General features: G+C 42.5%; 1 pseudogene across 1 annotated transcript in view; it reads right to left on the bottom strand.

Moving 5' to 3' along the window:
• Positions 1 to 19,451, bottom strand: part of LOC311107049 (superkiller complex protein 2-like) — a 59,152-nt pseudogene that overhangs the window by 26,700 nt on the left and 13,001 nt on the right. The window contains exons 14-25 of the transcript XR_014615261.1: positions 19,105 to 19,201; positions 18,722 to 18,934; positions 16,049 to 16,159; positions 15,784 to 15,877; positions 15,012 to 15,064; positions 11,457 to 11,566; positions 6,400 to 6,531; positions 4,302 to 4,439; positions 3,976 to 4,077; positions 3,738 to 3,873; positions 1,697 to 1,823; positions 1,178 to 1,388 (exon numbers count right to left, since the gene is read on the bottom strand). The product of XR_014615261.1 is annotated as a superkiller complex protein 2-like (transcript). The remainder of the gene's footprint in view (positions 1 to 1,177; positions 1,389 to 1,696; positions 1,824 to 3,737; positions 3,874 to 3,975; positions 4,078 to 4,301; positions 4,440 to 6,399; positions 6,532 to 11,456; positions 11,567 to 15,011; positions 15,065 to 15,783; positions 15,878 to 16,048; positions 16,160 to 18,721; positions 18,935 to 19,104; positions 19,202 to 19,451) is intronic.

Genomic DNA, 19,451 nt, shown 5'->3' with positions numbered 1-19,451 from the left:
GCTCATGCAACAGATCAGAACTTTTAGCATAAAATGTTGACAAACTATTATTTCTTAACATTATGAACGCAGCAATGAGCACAAGGCAGTAGGCTATGCACAGTGTGTTAGTTGTAAAGTTAGTTCCTTAATGCAACTAGGGGGAAAACACCATTGTGAGATGTTTCATGTGACAGAGATGAACATTTCCGTTAGAAATTTTGCAAGAGTGGAAATTTAAGTATGCAACAACTGACATGGGTTGCTAATATAACTAGGCTTGTGCTTTTGGCTACTGGACAATGAAAGAAAGTTGTTTTAAAAAACCAATGGGAGAAAAAGGCTACTGGTTTCAATGGCCTTTGGAGGTCTTTATAAAATAATTGCCTGCAAGTTTGGTTGGGTTTTGGCTAGGCTACTTTGAAGCAAGGTAAGACATGCCTATATGTAGTAAAACATTTAGGTTTCAAACAATTAAGTATATGTTTTCAAAATGCATACTGCCTCCAGCTCAATGCAAAGTGGTGTGACGTGCTGAAGCCTGCCTAGTTGCCTATGAACTTGAATGGCGAATGCGAAGCGCGCTTCAATTAACAGTCTTTTTTTTTTAAAATGTTTACGTGATTGCCTTTAGTATTGTCACTTAATGATTGGGCTTATTAAAGCACATGTTTCACTCCAGCAGCAACAAACAGCTGTTTGAGCTCTCGACCTACATCGACTTGTATTTCAATCAATGAATAGGCTAAATTCTATTTAGCAGCTTTAAAAAATAATAGCGACCAAAAGCTGGCTATTACCGGATAATGGAAACAATGGTGCAGGCCCAAAGAAATTACAGTCTGACTAATTACTATTAGAAAGAAGAATAAAAAGAGTCCAGGGCGTGTATTCATAAAGAGTCTCAGAGTAGGAGTGCTGATCTAGGATCAGGTCCACCCTGTCCATGTAATTTAATTCATTATGATCGAAAAGACAGTAACGGATCCTATATCAGCACTGCTGGAAAGGGAGAATGAAGTGGAAAAGACAGAGGGAAAGAGAGGAAGACCGAGGAGGACGCAGGTGTGTGGAGACAGTCAGTCTGTCAGACCGGTCTCTGTTCATTATACGAGTGCTCCAACATCATTATGGCAATATCAGGTCAGTGTTTGGAAGTGACACACACACACACACATAAACACACGCGCACACACACCTGTTCTGAGAAGGTGGGTGAGTGGATGCAGTTGAAGTCTTTGAGGCTGTCCTGCAGAACGTGCAGCCTCATGGTGCCCTCCACCACATCCACACTCTTCAGCTGGAGGTCGTTCACCGCGTCAAGGGTCACCACCCCGCCTGGGTTGGCCTCCGCCAATCGCAGGAGCTCCTGGGATGCCGTGGAGATGGCTTGGCCCGGAGGATCAAGCCTGTGAGAAATGGAGGGAGGGAGAAAGGATGGAAGGGGAAGGAAGGAGAGAAAGATGAAAATAGACTCAAGAGTGGTGGCTCTTTATTTCTGTGCATTCAATGATATGTAGAGTGCTATTCAAAAAAGGAAGGCAGATGGATAGACACTGTTGAGTGGTCATGATGACATCACAGATGTAACCCCTCATTTGCATAGATAAACATGGAGCCATAATATGCAAAAAGGCTGAAACATACTGTATACGCTACATGATAATGCATGAATGCACACACACACACACACACACACAGTGTCACACACACACACCTGAAGCGCGGCTGCTGCCTCTTGTTATAGTTGTCAATAATTTGGTCAGGGATCACCTTCAGGGTCTTGACTGTGATGGCTGACACGTCCTGTAGCTTCAGCTTCTGGACCGTGTGACTGCAGGGACCTATCAGCGGATCATATAGAACGTACACAATCGTTATTGGTTATTCAGTTTAAGCTTATGTGAGCTTGTTAGTTAGTGTTAGCATGTGTGTGTGTTCAAGTAGCTGTGTGTGTGTGTGTGTGTGTGTGTGTGTTCAATTAGCTGTGTGTGTGTGTGTGTTTAGACAGCTGTGTGCGTGTGTATGGTGAGTCTTTATTGGTAAATGTGTATGTCTCTAATAGGGAGAGGTTGAGCATCAATCAGTGTGTGTGTGCATGAATATATACAGTCATGGCCAAAATTGTTGGCACCCCTGAAATTTTTCCAGAAAATGAAGTATTTCTCACAGAAAAGTATTGAAATTACACATGTTTTGCTATGCACATGTTTATTTCCTTTGTGTGTATTGGAATAACACAAAAAAAACAGGAAAAAAGCAAATTTGACATAATTTCACACAAAACTCAAAAAATGGGCCGGACAAAATGATTGGCACCCTTAACTTAATATTTAGTTGCACACCCTTTGGAAAAAATAACTGAAATCAGTCGCTTCCTATAACCATCAATAAGCTTCTTACACCTCTCACCCGGAATTTTGGACCACTCTTCTTTTGCAAACTGCTCCAGGTCTCTCATATTGGATGGGTGCCTTTTCCCAACAGCAATTTTAAGATCTCTCCACAGGTGTTCAATGGGATTAAGATCTGGACTCATTGCTGGCCACTTCAGAACTCTCCAGCGCTTTGTTGCCATCCATTTCTGGGTGCTTTTTGAAGTATGTTTGGGGTCATTGTCCTGCTGGAAGACCCATGATCTCGGACGCAAACCCAGCTTTCTGACACTGGGCCCTACATTGCGACCCAAAATCCTTTGGTAATCCTCAGATTTCATGATGCCTTGCACACAGTCAAGGCACCCAGTGCCAGAGGCAGCAAAACAACCCCAAAACATCTTTGAACCTCCACCATATTTGACTGTAGGTACTGTGTTCTTTTCTTTGAAGGCTTCATTACATTTTCGGTAAACAGTAGAACGATGTGCTTTACCAAAAAGCTCTATCTTGGTCTCATCTGTCCATAAGACGTTCTCCCAGAAGGAATTTGGCTTACTCATGTACATTTTGGCAAACTGTAGTCTTGCTTTTTTATGTCTCTGTGTCAGCAGTGGGGTCCTCCTGGGTCTCCTGCCATAGCGTTTCATTTCATTCAAATTTCGACGTATAGTTCGCGCTGACACTGATGCACCCTGAGCCTGCAGGACAGCTTGAATTTCTTTGGAACTTGTTTGGGGCTGCTTATCCACCATCCGGACTATCCTGCGTTGCAACCTTTCATCAATTTTTCTCTTCCGTCCACGTCCAGGGAGATTAGCTACAGTGCCATGGGTTGCAAACTTCTTGATCATGTTGCGCACTGTGGACAAAGGAACATCTAGATCTCTGGAGATGGACTTGTAACCTTGAGATTGTTGATATTTTTCCACAATTTTGGTTCTCAAGTCCTCAGACAGTTCTCTTTTCCTCTTTCTGTTCTCCATGCTTAGTGTGGCACACACAGAAACACAATGCAAAGACTGAGTCAACTTCTCTCCTTTTTATCTGCTTTCAGGTGTGATTTTTAGATTGCCCACACCTGTTACTTGCCCCAGGTGAGTTTAAAGGAGCATCACATGCTTGGAACAAACTTATTTATCCACAATTTTGAAAGGGTGCCAATAACTTTGTCCGGCCCATTTTTTTAGTTTTGTGTGAAATTATGTCAAATTTGCTTTTTTCCTGTTTTTTTTTGTGTTATTCCAATACACACAGGAAATAAACATGTGCATAGCAAAACATGTGTAATTTCAATACTTTTCTGTGAGAAATACTTCATTTTCTGGAAAAATTTCAGGGGTGCCAACAATTTTGGCCATGACTGTATGTGCATGAACTGACCCTCAGGTATAAAGAGGGCAGTGTTGTAGAGTTGGGGGAAGGCACTGGCGTTGGGGCTGTCCCCTCCTCCCTCTTCGTTGCCTTTCTCACAGATGATGAGAGCAGTAAACGTACGATTCACTGAGTCGCTGGACACCTGGGAGAGAAATTAAAGAATGGAAGGATGAGAGGAGAAGTGAGAAATGTCTTTGTCACCTAAAACAAGTTGCAGTCCACACACACACAGACACACACACACCTGTAGGACTCCGAGGGCGTTGAAGTGCTGTTTGTTGTTGACCACTACCACCCGTCCCACGGAGAGAGCCTTCAACCCATTCACGGACCCCAGAACTTCACACTGACAGATGAGAGATGGACAATTAGCTAATAATAGTGATGTTGTATATTTTTTCAGATGATGACACTTTTGCACAATCAATTATCTTGAGTTGTTTTGTGATGTGGTTTGAGCTTGAGTGTTCTGAGACAGTGTGTGTGTTATACATACGTGAGTGTCTGTCTGTGGGCACATCTGTGTCTTTGTGTGTGTGTGTGTGCCTCTATACTATGTTGTGCGTGTACCTGCAGCGCCTCAGCGGTGATGCGTAGCTCAGTGACAGTGTAGTAGTATGGCAGTAGGTCAGACAGCTGACCCTCCATGTCCAGAAGCGGGAGAGAGGACAGAGTCTGTTTCAACTGACCTATCTGCTGCTCATGGGCCTGAGAGAAAGAGAGGAGAAAGAGGACAAGACAATATATACTTTTATTAGTTCATATGAGCTGGAAATGTGTCTTCTGCTTTTTTTACCCAACTCCTCCGATATACACACACAAATACATACAAACGCAGGTTGGAGAGAGAGACTTTATGTAGGAAAATCATATAGATGAATGTAGATCCTCAATAAGCATAAATAAATGTGACAACAAATAGCCAAATACATTTATTTTTCACAATTCCTGACATTTAATCCTAGTAAAAATTCCCTGTCTTAGGTCAGTTAGGATCACCACTTTATTTTAAGAATGTGAAATGTCAGAATAATAGTAGAGAGAATGATTTATTTAAGCTTTTATTTCTTTCATCACATTCCCAGTGGGTCAGAAGTTTACATACATTCAATTAGTATTTGGTAGCATTGCCTTTAAATTGTTTAACTTGGGTCAAACGTGTCGGGTAGCCTTCCATAAGCTTCCCACAATAAGTTGGGTGAATTTTGGCCCATTCCTCCTGACAGAGCTGGTGTAACTGAGTCAGGTTTGTAGGCCTCCTTGCTCGCACACGCTTTTTCAGTTCTGCCCACACATTTTCGATAGGATTGAGGTCAGGGCTTTGTGATGGCCACTCCAATACCTTGACTTTGTTGTCCTTAAGCCATTTTGCCACAACTTTGGAAGTATGCTTGGGGTCATTGTCCATTTGGAAGACCCATTTGCGACCAAGCTTTAACTTCCTGACTGATGTCTTGAGATGTTGCTTCAATATATCCACATCATTTTCCTTCCTCATGATGCCATCTATTTTGTGAAGTGCACCAGTCCCTCCTGCAGCAAAGCACCCCCACAGCATGATGCTGCCACCCCTGTGCTTCACGGTTGGAATGGTGTTCTTCGACTTGCAAGCCACCCCCTTTTTCCTCCAAACATAACGATGGTCATTATGGCCAAACAGTTCTATTTTTGTTTCATCAGACCAGAGGACATTTCTCCAAAAAGTACGATCTTTGTCCCCATGTGCAGTTGCAAACCGTAGTCTGTCTTTTTTTATGGCGGTTTTGGAGTAGTGGCTTCTTCCTTGCTGAGCGGCCTTTCAGGTTATGTCGATATAGGACTCATTTTACTGTGGATATAGATACTTTTGTACCTGTTTCCTCCAGCATCTTCACAAGGTCCTTTGCTGTTGTTCTGGGATTGATTTGCACTTTTCGCACCAAAGTACGTTAATCTCTAGGGACAGAACGCGTCTCCTTCCTGAGCTGTATGGCGGCTGCGTGGTCCCATGGTGTTTATACTTGCGTACTATTGTTTGTACAGATGAACGATGTACCTTCAGGCGTTTGGAAATTGCTCCCAAGGATAAACCAGACTTGTGGAGGTCTACAATTTCTTTTCTGAGGTCTTGGCTGATTTCTTTTGATTTTCCCATGATGTCAAGCAAAGAGGCACTGAGTTTGAAGGTAGGCCTTGAAATACATCCACAGGTACACCTCCAATTGACTCAAATTATGTCAATTAGCCTATCAGAAGCTTCTAAAGCCATGACATCATTTTCTGGAATTTTCCAAGCTGTTTAAAGGCACAGTCAACTTAGTGTATGTAAACATCTGACCCACTGGAATTGTGATACAGTGAATTATAAGTGAAATAATCTGTCTGTAAACAATTGTTGGAACAATTACTTGTGTCATGCACAAAGTAGATGTCCTAACCGACTTGTCAAAACTATAGTTTGTTAACAAGACATTTGTGGAGTGGTTGAAAAATGAGTTTTAATGACTCCAACCTATGTGTATGTCAACTTCCGACTTCAACTGTATCAAAAGCTGAATGGGCCTTTGATAAAGGAGCTCTGGTTTTTTAAATGTAGTCACATTTTTAAAACTGGTAGTCCTCATAGGTCGTGTCATGCATTATCTCTAGTCTTTTGTCCCAAGTGCTTGTGGGTTATGTAGTACAGTACCTGTGTGTCTCTGTGGCTCTCAGAGAAACTCCTCATCATCATGTCGGTGACTCGGAGGGCCTCCACACGCAGCAGGTTGAGAATCATGGTGTAGGTCAGCCTGAACTGGGATTGCAGCACTGTGGGCTTCCCCTGGACGAAGAAAGAAGACGAGTAGGCGGCCAGTACGTTGCATTAAACTTTAGTGAACTACTAACTGAATATATTTACAAAATAATACATAGGAGCAGTCAGCATTGTACATCAGGACGCACAACTGTAACGCATTTCGACTACTAGTCTTCCACAGGCAGCATTGTAGACGGAAGGTGACGTGTCTCTAGAAATAGAGGTGGGGCAAGTAAATGTCACATGTCAGAAAAATAAACTATATACAAAACATATATATATACACACACAACATGATCACGTCAGTGTATAGGGGCAACATGAAAAATAACGCACAGGGATGTATACAATGGAAGTGCGTAAAGGGTTAATGTTTTAGAGTTGTGTGCGTAAAATACAATTCATGCACTGTTGCGTAAAAGACAACGCACACCATGGCGATTAACAAAAAACTCAGAAGAACAAGGAAAATACACAAAATGCTACTGGTCAAGTCTAGGAAGGTCTAGGTATACTAGAGAAAACAGTTTAGCTATAGTTGGTTTGTTTAATTCGTGGGGAGCGACAGTATCTAGGAGGTGGATCCATTTAGACTCTTTTTGTAGTAGGAAACGGTCAAAATCACCCCGTCACTTACCCTGGACGACAAAGAAGAAGTGTCATTCAAATGTATGTAATTTAAAATGAATGTCACTTTTATTTTGTATACACTAAATGGAGGTAATGGAGCAGAACCTTTCAATGTCGATTGAGAAAGGTTAGTGCTAGATCACACAGGGTGGAGGTACGGAGGATGAAGTTGAGCATTTCTAATCATATAGACAGCAATTAGCAAAGCAAACAACTGTTATAGGAGCCTACATTTTTCCCTGATGAAAAACTCGGGGCCATAGTTATACACTAACAGTTAGCGATTAGCTACCACTGCTATCAAGCAATGACTGTTAGCATAAGGCTAAAACAATTTATCCGAAGATTGATCCAACAATTGATCAACAAATGGCAGTGGGCAGCGAGAGGGTGATAGGGAAATATGATCATGTTTTCTACAGTACAGTATAGAAACAGGAGGACCAATTCAGGATGGAAATAGTCCACTCCAAAGCCCCACATTAAAGTCCACTCAAAAGCCCCACATTAGAGAGGTTGGTTAAAAATAAAGCCCTTGACAGTTTAATGAGGCACTTGTTTATACAATCTAGCATGCAGCAACCCTTGAGGAGTGTATGGCTTTTTCCTAAATGGCACCCTATTTCCAAACCCTACATAATGCACTACTTTTGACCAGTTCCCTATGGGCCCTGGTCAAAAGTAGTGCACTACATAGGGCATAGGGTGCCAATTGGGACTCAGCCTATATTCTGTGCAACGGAGGAGCACTTAGAGGGCGAGGTAGATGGAACCTATTGAGGGATTTCGGATTTAAATACAAAATATGGGATTTCATTATTATATCCTTGTTAGAATAGCAATCCCTTTCTAATTATATGAGCTATCCCCTCACCCATGGGAAAAGTAAGCCAAGTAATACACTTCTAACAAAAGAACCGACTGTGATGTAGAGCAGCGGTTCCTAAACTTTTCCTTTTCAGGGACCACCAAATCACTCTCAAATGTAAGCAGAGTTTTTTAACATAGAATATTTTAGCGGTCAAATTTTGTATCAATTTAATCATTGAATGTAACAGACGGATGTTTATTAAACAATTTTCATTGTAAAAAGTAATGCAGAATTGTTTAAAAATCATTAATACTCCCAAATGTTATTCTTTTTTGAAGATTTTTTTTTACAAAAAATAAATAATCACCAAGACTTGAAAAGCAATACAATCTGCATGGTCCTTCATTTTTCTTTTATTTGCAGCTTCGTTCTGCTCTACGTAACCTGGGGTTCAGAGCTAGTATCTCATCCAATTCACAAAATAATGACAGCAAGGGTAAGTAAGGGCATAGTCTTGACCAAATTATATACACACATAAAAAAAATTTTTTGCAGAAATTTGTTTACATCCCTTTTAGTGAGCATTTCTCCTTTGCCAAAATAATCCATCCACTTGACATGGTATGGCATATCAAAAAGCAGATTAAACAGCGTGATCATTACACAGGGGTACCTTGTGCTGGGGACAATAAAAGACCACTCTAAAATGTGCAGTTTTGTCACACAACACAATGCCACAGATGTCTCAAGTTTTGAGGGAGCGTGCAATTGGCATGCTGACTGCAGGAATGCCCACCAGAGCTGTTGCCAGAGAATTTAAAGTTAATTTCTCTACCATAATCCGTCTCCAATGTCGTTTTAGAGAATTTGGCAGTACGTCCAACCCGCCTCACAACCGTAGACCACATGTAACCACGCCAGCCCAGGACGTCCACATCCGACTTCTTCACCTGCGGGATCGTCTGAGACCAGCCACCCAGACAGCTGATGGAACTGTGGATTTGCACAACCGAAGAATTTCTGCACAAACTGCTAATCTGTGTGCTCATTGTCCTCACTAGGGTCTTGACCTGACTACAGTTTGGCGTCGTAACCGACTTCAGTGGGCAAATGCTCACCTTCAATGGCCACTGGCAAGTTGGAGAAGTGTGCTCTTCATGGATGAATCCCGGTTTCAACTGTACCGGGCTAATGGCGTTGTGTGGGAGAGCAGTTTGCTGATGTCAACGTTGTTAACAGAGTGCCCCATGGTGGCGGTGGGGTTATGGTATGGGCAGGCATAAGCTACGGACAACAAACACAATTGCATTTTATCGATGGCAATTTGAATGCACAGAGATACTGTGACGAGATCATGAGGCCCACTGTCGTGCCATTCATCTGCCGCCATCACCTCATGTTTCAACATGATAATGCAAGGCCCCTTGTCGCAAGTACACAATTCCTGGAATCTGAAAATGTCCCATTTCTTCCACGGCCAGCATGCTCACCAGACATGTCACCCATTGAGCATGTTTGGGATGCTCTGGATCGATGTATGACAGCGTGTTCCAGTTCCTGCCAATATCCAGCAACTTCGCACAGCCATTGAAGAGGAGTGGGACAACATTCCACAGGCCACAATCAACAGCCTGATCAACTCTTATGTGAAGGAGATGTGTCACACTACATGAGGCAAGTGGTGGTCACACCAGATACTGACTGGTTTTCTGATCCACGCCCCTACCTTTTTTTAAGGTATCTGTGACCAACAGATCCATATCTGTATTCCCAGTCATGTGAAATCCATAGATTAGGGCCTAATGAATGTATTTAAATTGACTGATTTCCTTATATGAACTATAACTCAGTCAAGTCTTTGAAATTGTTGCATGTTGCGTTTATATTTGTATTCCTTATTCAAAGCAACATATCATCAATTACCAATACATTCAAAATGGAACACAAATATACTAGGGATGGGCATGGTTATTAGAATATGCGAATATCTGAACAGACCTTAATATCTGAATGGACCTCAGAATTCGAATACTTAAGAGAGTATTCTTTTTTTTTTTTAATAACAAATCATAGGCCTATTTTAACAATTAAAAGGCGTTGTCTTAATTAAATTAAATAATCTACATGGCATTGCTACATACAAGGAAGGATATACCATGACATTTGAAATTCTAAATTTAATAAAAACTAACTTTTGAATATAGTTTTTATGACATGAGCCGCATAAAAATACATACTGTAGCTATAGTCTACACAGGTGTTTCATGCGTGTAGCTTATTGTTGGCACTACAGTCAGAGACTCCATGTGTAGCAATGTGAAGTGGGAGATCTCTAATCAATGCAAAATGGAATTCAAATTCAATTAGTTAAATGAGAAGGAGTAGGCTACAATGATCAACAAACAGGAAGGCTGTTGTTTAATATGAATTGAGTTGTGGACAAGGACGGTGAGGTGGAGCATAGCAAAATAGCCTCAACTAGCTGGCTAGCTAACATCTTAGCTAGCTTCTTTACATTGATTTGACGCAGTAAAGACAGGCACTGCCAGATGGGATGATAGATAACCTATGGCATTTACAAGTTTGTCTAACTAGCGCGAGTCAGTGGCTACTTTTTCTCTCTCCCTCCCATGCACACACCACCGACCACTGCCGATCCCCCACCCTGCTGCAGCGCGCACAGTCTCTCCCGTGTTGTGTAGGGTGCGCAGAAAACAAGTGTCCAAGTTTAAACAAAGGACTATCCGGATATGTGTCAAAATGTAAATAGTGACATTTTTTCAAATGCCCATACCTAAGCTATACCAGCAGTAGATATTAACTGGAGTACTGTCTGGTCCAACATTACATTCTCAAGAAACCCAAATCACCCACTACAATTTTGCACACAAGTTATGTGACTCTGAAAAAACTTTTTCAGATGAACATAAATTCAACCACTGTCTGTATGCTCTGCCTCCAGGGTACTCCTGGCACATTCATTCATATGGTTCCTTTTGGCAATCGGTGGCTTCATCATTATCAAGCATTTTGTCTAAACCCATCCCATGTCCTTCCAATGTGCTACTGCTTAATGATGATACTTCACTGAACCTAACATACAGGCAAAGAAGGATTTGGCTTGCTGGCCTAACAGCAGCCAAGAGAATGGTTTCCTTACGATGGCAAGCCCCACACATTCTGCCACATCAGCAATGGATTTTCTCATTCATGGAAATTGTTCAACTTGAACTGTCAATCTGTTGACTGCATGGTGCAAAGTCAGACAATATTAACATATGGACCACAATACTTTAAAATCCCTACTTTGATATATGCACTCAAGTAAGAGAGTCCTGCAGGTGGAAAGTGGAGGGAGATAAATGTATATTTGTGTAACATCTGTTGGTTTGTGTTTGTTTGTCCTGTCAGCAAAAAAAGTATAAAAAGTTGATCACAAAAATGTTTTATAACACTGATGTAGTGGTATTAAATGGAAGACAACAGTACATTCTGATGGAAGCCTTACCAGCATCATGACATGTAGGTCTCCCATGTCATGTACCCCTGACTTACAGAGGATGATGACAGTGCCTGTGGCATCCAGACCTCTCCTACCAGCCATCTGGATATACTCACCTGAGAGAGAGAGAGAGAGAGAGAGAGAGAGAGTGAGAGAGAGAGAGAGAGAGAGAGAGAGGAGAGAGAGAGAGAGAGAGAGAGAGAGAGAGAGAGAGAGAGAGAGAGAGAGAGAGAGAGAGAGAGAGAGAGAGAGAGAGAGAGAGAGAGAGAGAGAGAGAGAGAGAGAGAGAGAGAGAGAGAGAGAGAGAGAGAGAGAGAGTGAGTGAGTGAATGAATGAATGAATGAATGAGTGAGTGAGGGAGAGAGAGAGAGAGAGAGGTTAGTCATACGGTACTAAGAGCTCTTAAACATGTAGAAAAACATTCATTATATTTTCTCCTATCCACTCAAACATCAGAGAGAGAGAGAGAGAGACAAGTTTAAAGTGAATGTCACATGCAGTGAAATGCCTTTCTTGCAAGCTCTAACCACAACAATGCAGGAATCAATAACAATGTAATACTAAAAATAACAGGGTAGAACAAAAACACACAAGCTATAAAAATAAGAACACGATAAAGTAAGCATACTATATACAAGGTCAGTTCCAGTACCATATTTACAATGTGCAGGGATACTGGATTGATAGAGGTAGATATGTATAGGGGTAAGGTGACTAGGCATCAGGATATGATAAACAGAGTAGCAGCAGCGTTTATGATGATTGTATGTGAGTGATTGTGTGTAGTCAGTATAAATGTATGTGCATTATGTGTGCGTGAGCAAATGATGGAGTGAGTCAAAAGTCGTGGTCAAAAGTTTTGAGAATGACACAAATACTAATTTTCACAAAGTCTGCTGCCTCAGTTTTGATGATGGCAATTTGCATATACTCCAGAATGTCATGAAGAGTGATCAGATGAATTGCAATTAATTGCAAAGTCCCTCTTTGCCATGAAAATGAACTTAATCCCCAAAAAACATTTCCACTGCATTTCAGCCCTGCCACAAAAGGACCAGCTGCCATCATGTCAGTGATTATCTCGTTAACACAGGTGAGAGTGTTGACGAGGACAAGGCTGGAGATCACTCTGTCATGCTGAATGAGTTAGAATAACAGACTGGAAGCTTTAAAATGAGGGTGGTGCTTGAAATCATTGTTCTTCCTCTGTTAACCATGGTTACCTGCAAGGAAACACGTGCCGTCATCATTGCTTTGCACAAAAAGGGCTTCACAGGCAAGGATATTGCTGCTAGTAAGATTGCACCTAAATCAACCATTTATCAGATCATCAAGAACTTGTTATTATATTATAACTTCAAGGAGAGAGGTTCAATTGTTGTGAAGAAGGCGTCAGGGCGCCCAAGAAAGTCCAGCAAGCGCTAGGACCGTCTCCTAAAGTTGATTCAGCTGCGGGATCGGGGCACCACCAGTGCAGAGCTTGCTCAGCAATGGCAGCAGGCAGGTGTGACTGCATCTGCATGCACAGTGAGGCGAAGACTTTTGGAGGATGGCCTGGTGTCAAGAAGGGCAGCAAAGAAGACACTTCTCTCCAGGAAAAACATCAGGGACAGACAAATATTCTGCAAAAGGTACAGGGATTGGACTGCTGAGGACTGGGGTAAAGTCATTTTCTCGGATTAATCCCCTTTCCGATTGCTTGGGGCATCCGGAAAACACCTTGTACGGAGAAGACAAGGTGAGCGCTACCATCAGTCCTGTGTCATACCATCAGTCCTGTGTCATGCCAACAGTAAAGCATCCTGAGACCATTCATGTGTGGGGTTGCTTCTCAGCCAAGGGAGTGGGCTCACTTATAATTTTGAGAACCAAGCCATGAATAAAGAATGGTACCAACACATCCTCCGAGAGCAACTTCTCCCACTGTCGATCCTCAACAGGCGAGTGGACAAACAAAAACCCACAAATTCTGACAAACTCCAAGCATTGATTATGCAAGAATGGGCTGTCATCAGTCAGGATGTGGCCCAGAAGTTAATTGACAGCATGCCATGGCGGATTGCAGAGGTCTTGAAAAAGAAGGTTCAACACTGCAAATATTGACTCTTTGCATAAACTTAATGTAATTGTCAATAAAAGCCTTTGACACTTATGGAATGCTTGTAATTATACTTCAGTATACCATAGTAACATCTGACAAAAATATCTCATAACACTGAAGCAGCGAACTTTGTGAAGACCAATACTTGTGTCATTCTCAAAACTTTTGACCACGACTGTATGTATGCGTGTTGGAGTATCAGTGTGCGTAGTGTGTAGGGCCCTGTGAGTGTGCATAGAGACAGTGCAAAAATAAGAATAAAAAACAAAAGATCGTCCGTGTAGCTATTTAGTTAGCTATTTAGCAGTTTTATGGCATGGGGATAGAAGCTGTTCAGGAGCCTGTTGGTGTCAGACTTGATGCACCGGTACCGCTTGCCGTGTGGAAGCAGAGAACAGTTGCTTGGGTGGTTGGAGTCTTTAACGATTTTCTGGGCCTTCCTTTCACACAGACTGATATAGAGGTCCTGGATGGCAGGGAGCTCAGTCACAGTGATGTACTGGGCTGTCCGCACCACCCTCTGTAGCGCCATGCGATCGAGGGCGGTGCTATTGCCATACCAAGCAGTGATGCAGCCAGTCAATACGCTCTCATTGGTACAGCTGTATAACTTATTGAGGGCCCATGACAAACCTTTTCAACCTCCTGAGGAGGAAGAGGCACTGTCGCGCCTTCTTCACGACTGTGCGTGTGTGTGGACCATTTTAAGTTCTTAGTGATTAGGACACAGAGGAACTTAAAAGCTCTCGACCTGCTCCACTGCAGCCCCATTGATGTGGATGGGGACGTGCTGCCCCCCCCCTTTCCTGTAGTCCACAATCAGCTCCTTGGTCTTACTGACGTTAAGGGAGAGGTTGTTGTTCCGGCCCCACACTGCCAGGTCAATGTCGTGTCATCAGCAAACTTGATGATGGTGTTGGAGTTGTGTGTGGCCAAGCAGTTGTGGGTGAACATGGAGAACAGGAAGGGACTAAGCACACACCCCTGTGGGGCCCCCGTGTTGGGGGTCAGTGTGGCGGAGGTGATGTTACCTACCCTCACCACCTGGGGTCGGCCCGTCAGGAAGACCAGGATCCAGTTGCAGAAGGTGTTCAGTCCCAGGGTCCTAAGCTTGGTGATGAGCTTGGAGGGGAAAATGGTGTTGAACGCTGAGCTGGAGTCAATGAACAGCATTCTCACATAGGTATTCCTCTTATCTAGGTCGGTGAGGGCAGTGTGGAGTGCAATGGAGATTGTGTTGTCTATGGATCTGTTGAGGCGGTATGCAAATTATGGTGGGTCTAGGGTGTCTGGGATGATGGAGTTTATGTGTGCTATAACCAGCCTCTCAAAGCACGTCATGATTACAGATTACAGACAGAGAGAGAGAGCAAGCCAAAAGAGGCAGGTCAGTCATACGCAGGGTTTCCGTTACAAAAATGTGGCACCAGACAACGTGACCAGCAAGATTTTAATTTACCGGACATCCATATGCATTGGGTGCGTAACGCATTAGGGCATCCACCCGCAGTGCTGAAAATCACATTCAGATCATTGTAAAATTAAAATTTGTAATTCGACTGGTTTTCCATCAATGAATAAAAAGCTTTATTTTGCAATGGATATAATTTTTCTCCCGGACAATTTGGCCGGCAACATTTTCTTTATCGGCTTTTCATTTTTTTTATCCGCCAAAAGCCGTCATTTACCGGCTAACGGAAACCCTGGTCATACGGTACTAAGAGCTCTTAAACATGTAGAAAAACATCCATTCTATTTTTTCCTCTCCACTCAAACATCAGAGAGAGAGAGAGAGAGAGAGAGAGAGAGAGAGAGAGAGAGAGAGAGAGAGAGAGAGAGAGAGAGAGATTGAAGTGGCATCAGATTAAAATACTTCCTGTAAGCACCGTTTCAAATTCTCCTCCTCGTTTTAATTAATGTGAATATCAGCTGTTAATTCAAGAGTGCCTTCAATAACATTAAGCCCTTGGATAATTCAACGATTTTCCTTTTGCCATAATGAAAGTGTTGACGTTATGTTTGCTTCACAGAGGGAGTGAGAGAGAGAGAGCGAGAGAGAAAGAGAGAGAGAGAGAGAGAGAGAGAGAGAGAGAGAGAGAGAGAGAGAGAGAGAGAGAGAGAGAGAGAGAGAGACAAAGAAAAAGAAAAAGAAAAAGAAAAAGAGAGTGAATGAAAAGGATGTTGTGTATATAAACGCGTGAGAAGGAGGGAAGGGGAGGAAGGAAGCATACCAGGCGGTACCATCGTGTTTCCGTATGCTGTCAAACACCACTGTCCTTGCAGGCATGTTCACACCCATAGCAAACGTCTCAAACAAAACAGAACCTGAGAGCGAGACATTTATTTGTAAAGTGTGTCAAGACGTTGTTAAATGCACTTTAAATAAATTGTGATTTGATGACAGAGGTAGAGAAGTTAGGACTTTTCATCAGACATGGCATTTCAAGATATTGACAAATTGTCACATTGATTCAAAAATGGACCAATAAGACTCACCTTTACTAGCCCCCGCGAGAACAGCATCTCAATGACCTCCTTCAAGATTGGCAGGATGCCGCTGTGATGCACGCCGATCCCCCTCTTCAGCTGGTCCCTCATCAACAGGATCTACAACAGAGGAGGGGTTGGTAACAAGACAGGTGGAGCGGCAGGTAGCGTAGCAGTTAAGAGCATTGGGCCAGTAACCGAATGGTCGCTGGTTCGAATCCCCGAGACGACTGGTGAAAAATCTGTCAATGTGCCCTTGAGCAAGGCACTAACCCCTAATTGCTCCTGTAAGTCGCTCTGGATAAGAGCATCTGCAAAGTGACTTTGTTGTAAAAAGAGCCCACGAGGAGGGTCACGCACTCTCCATGTTATTGACAGCGCCTCCCTCAAGCTATGAATGATGAAGGAGCAGATGTTCCCTGTGTACAACGCCACTCCCCTATTTGACCTAGATAGTTTGTGTGTATGTATTGATATGTAGGCTACGTGTGCCTTTAAAAAAATGTTTATGTAGTTCTGTCCTTGAGCTGTTCTTGTCTATTACTGTTCTGTATTATGTAATGTTTCATGTTTTGTGTGGACCCCAGGAAGAGTAGCTGCTGCTTTTGCAACAGCTAATGGGGATCCTAATAAAATACCAAAATACCCTGTGCACGCATCAATGTGGTGAAAGGGGGGTTAGCCCTTCCTGTCACTGAGTAGCTTACAAGACGCCCCTATCAGAAGAACTCCTCTCCCTTTCCCCATTTTACGACTCCGAGTGTCCCCTGGGGGAGGTCAAGGAGACAAAGAACAGACACTTTCTGCCGATTAGGAGACCATCTTACGATCTGCATACATGTGTTACTATGGATTAGCAACTAGACTTTCAGGCACCCTGGATGTAAATTCAAAGAAAGAGGGGGGTCAGGCTATAATATTCCTTGTAACAAGAGGGAAAAGTAGCGGCAATTGCACCAGTGACATTTAAACACGTTTCTGAACAATGTATCAAACTGAACGACTCATAACATGTTGGCATAACTTGAAGCATATTGTGACAGTTTTCTTCTGATTTTTCTATGTCATTAAAAGGGGGTTTAATGTGTATTTTACTCAAAGCATGTTTAGAACCTATATGCTACATATTTCATCCTAGGGTCTGTTTAACGGTTTTCTGTACAGTAGGAACATACTGTGGACACTTATGAGGAAATCTCAGATTTATCTCAATGGACATAACTGTGCTGAATTCTCAGAATCAACGGGGTGGTCCTGTGACAACCTGTCTGGACTAACCAGCCCGCCCTCTGTGAATATCCCTATAAATACAGGACTTGCTAACAGACTGGCAGATCAAGCTTCTTCGCAGTGCGGCCACACCAGTTGAACAAATGTCCTACATCTCCTTGGAAGCCAAACACCTATCGACGAGACCATATCCTACTCAGACAGAAGCAATCATCCCAGAGGTGATCCTGCGGAACGCACTGTATGCTCATTCAAGACTAACTGACTGAGTTCACAATCGGGATGGGCTCTAAAATAATTTACTTTCTTAGACTGAGAACAGAGAGAAGTGGGTATAGCTCATTCGGCTGTGAGCTACTTTGGCCTGCTGGCCTCAGCATTACTGTCGAGAGAGACTTGGACAACAACCTTTGAACCGGCTCCATCCCATCCTAATGGAATCCAACTGGGCAGGCAACAACCCATGCAAGTAATTTATCCTGTTGCATTCTTCTTTTCCTCTGAAATTGGTGTTGTGTGTGTAAAGTGGTGGAAGTCATTGAGTATTGTAAGACGGCAGGTCTAATTTACAAACTCTTCATCAATACTGTCCCAGCACTGTCCACATCGGATGCTAATTGGTAGCCTAGTTCATGTCTGTTCCTGGTTGGTGAGCTCTATAGTTTCCCGGTTGTGAAAGCCTATGTCGACGTAGTCCTCTCACATTTTCTCTTTCAATTAATAAGATCATATAATTCTCAAACGTCCTGTGAATGTGTTGTTGTATTTGCCTGAGTTGAGTACGGAAGCCATTCATATTGACCTGTGGAGCCTCTCACCTCAATAACTGTGTTGCATCCCAAAGTACCCTGTCTTTATATTGTAAGTCTTAACTACGTCATTTCCCAACTTGTTTAGTCTAATAAATAAAACCTTGAATTAATTATATGGCATTGAAGTCATTTGCGAGCGACTGGGTTTTTGCAGTTCCAGAAATGATGGCTATTCAGAATGGAGAATATAGTAAATTGACTGTTGATTAGACTATTGTTGATGGTGATTAATGGTATAACGGTTAACGATATCTACTGATAGAGTTAATTGAAGGGTTTCTCTATATCCAACCCTTAATGGTGCCCTCTTAGATACATTTGGATAGGATAACCAAATTAATCTAATCAATTAATTATTCCAGTAATTAATCAGTAAATGATCTTGAATTTTTGCCAAAAGTCACAACTAAAATGTAAATGTACAATCTAACAATTCCTAGGTTACATGTCCAACAGTTCAATCTATTTGCTACAATTGGCTATGATAGGGAATAATAAATCCACAGCCATATGAGCTGAATTCATTGCATTGTTGATGGTTGCATGAACATTTTCAAGTAGAACATGGGTACACTTGATAGGCAGGTCTTAGTTCTCTCAGACACTGAAGCAAACCGGTCCCAGCCAGAGTGCACCCTACCTGGGGCAGCTGGCGGTCCCCTCCCCTGAGGCGGCTCAGGCTCTTCTGGAAGAAGGAGTGGATCTCGCTCTTCTCCACCGAGCTGGTAAGGTCCATGGAGGCTAGAGAGCGGGCGTTGTTGTCGCAGCGAGTCCTGGAGAAGGTGAACGCCACCACGGGGGTCTGCTGGCGCTGGGACAGGAAGTGGAGGAGGAAAAGCCATACCGCCCGGACCTGGTGGAGAGAGATGGAGAGAGGGATGAGAAAATGGAGAGGGAAAGAGTAAAGAAATGATACAGAGAGAAGATGTTCAAAAACGGACAGAAGTGCTACAATGGGGATGAGTGAGTGACAGAGAGGGTAAGGAGGACAGAGAGAGAGAGAGTAGGGGTGATATTCTGTACCTGGTTGGGTGTAGTGTTCTGAGATATATTTTACGTCCCAAAGGACTGGGCGTGTTTACTGGTACGTTCCTTTTTGGCATCTATTGCAGCATAGTACCTTAAAAACAAAGAAACCAGCAACATAAAACAATTTAATAATCCATATCACTATAAATTGACTGATTATCACGTTAACAATAAATTGAATGATAAGTTTACAACATTAATTTGCACCAGTTACTTTTTCATATTACCCTTAAAACTACTAATACTACTTTGAATGTTGTGAATATTATTGCCCTGTTAGCAATAGCCCATAGTAGCAGACTTATTTAATTTCAAACTTCACATTATTTTAGTGAAGGTTA

The sequence above is a fragment of the Coregonus lavaretus genome, assembly GCF_964263955.1.
Source record: "Coregonus lavaretus genome assembly, chromosome: 3".
NCBI lineage: Eukaryota > Metazoa > Chordata > Actinopteri > Salmoniformes > Salmonidae > Coregonus > Coregonus lavaretus.
The sequence above is the reverse complement of the archived record's forward strand: the minus strand, read 5'-3'. Positions and strand labels throughout refer to the sequence as shown.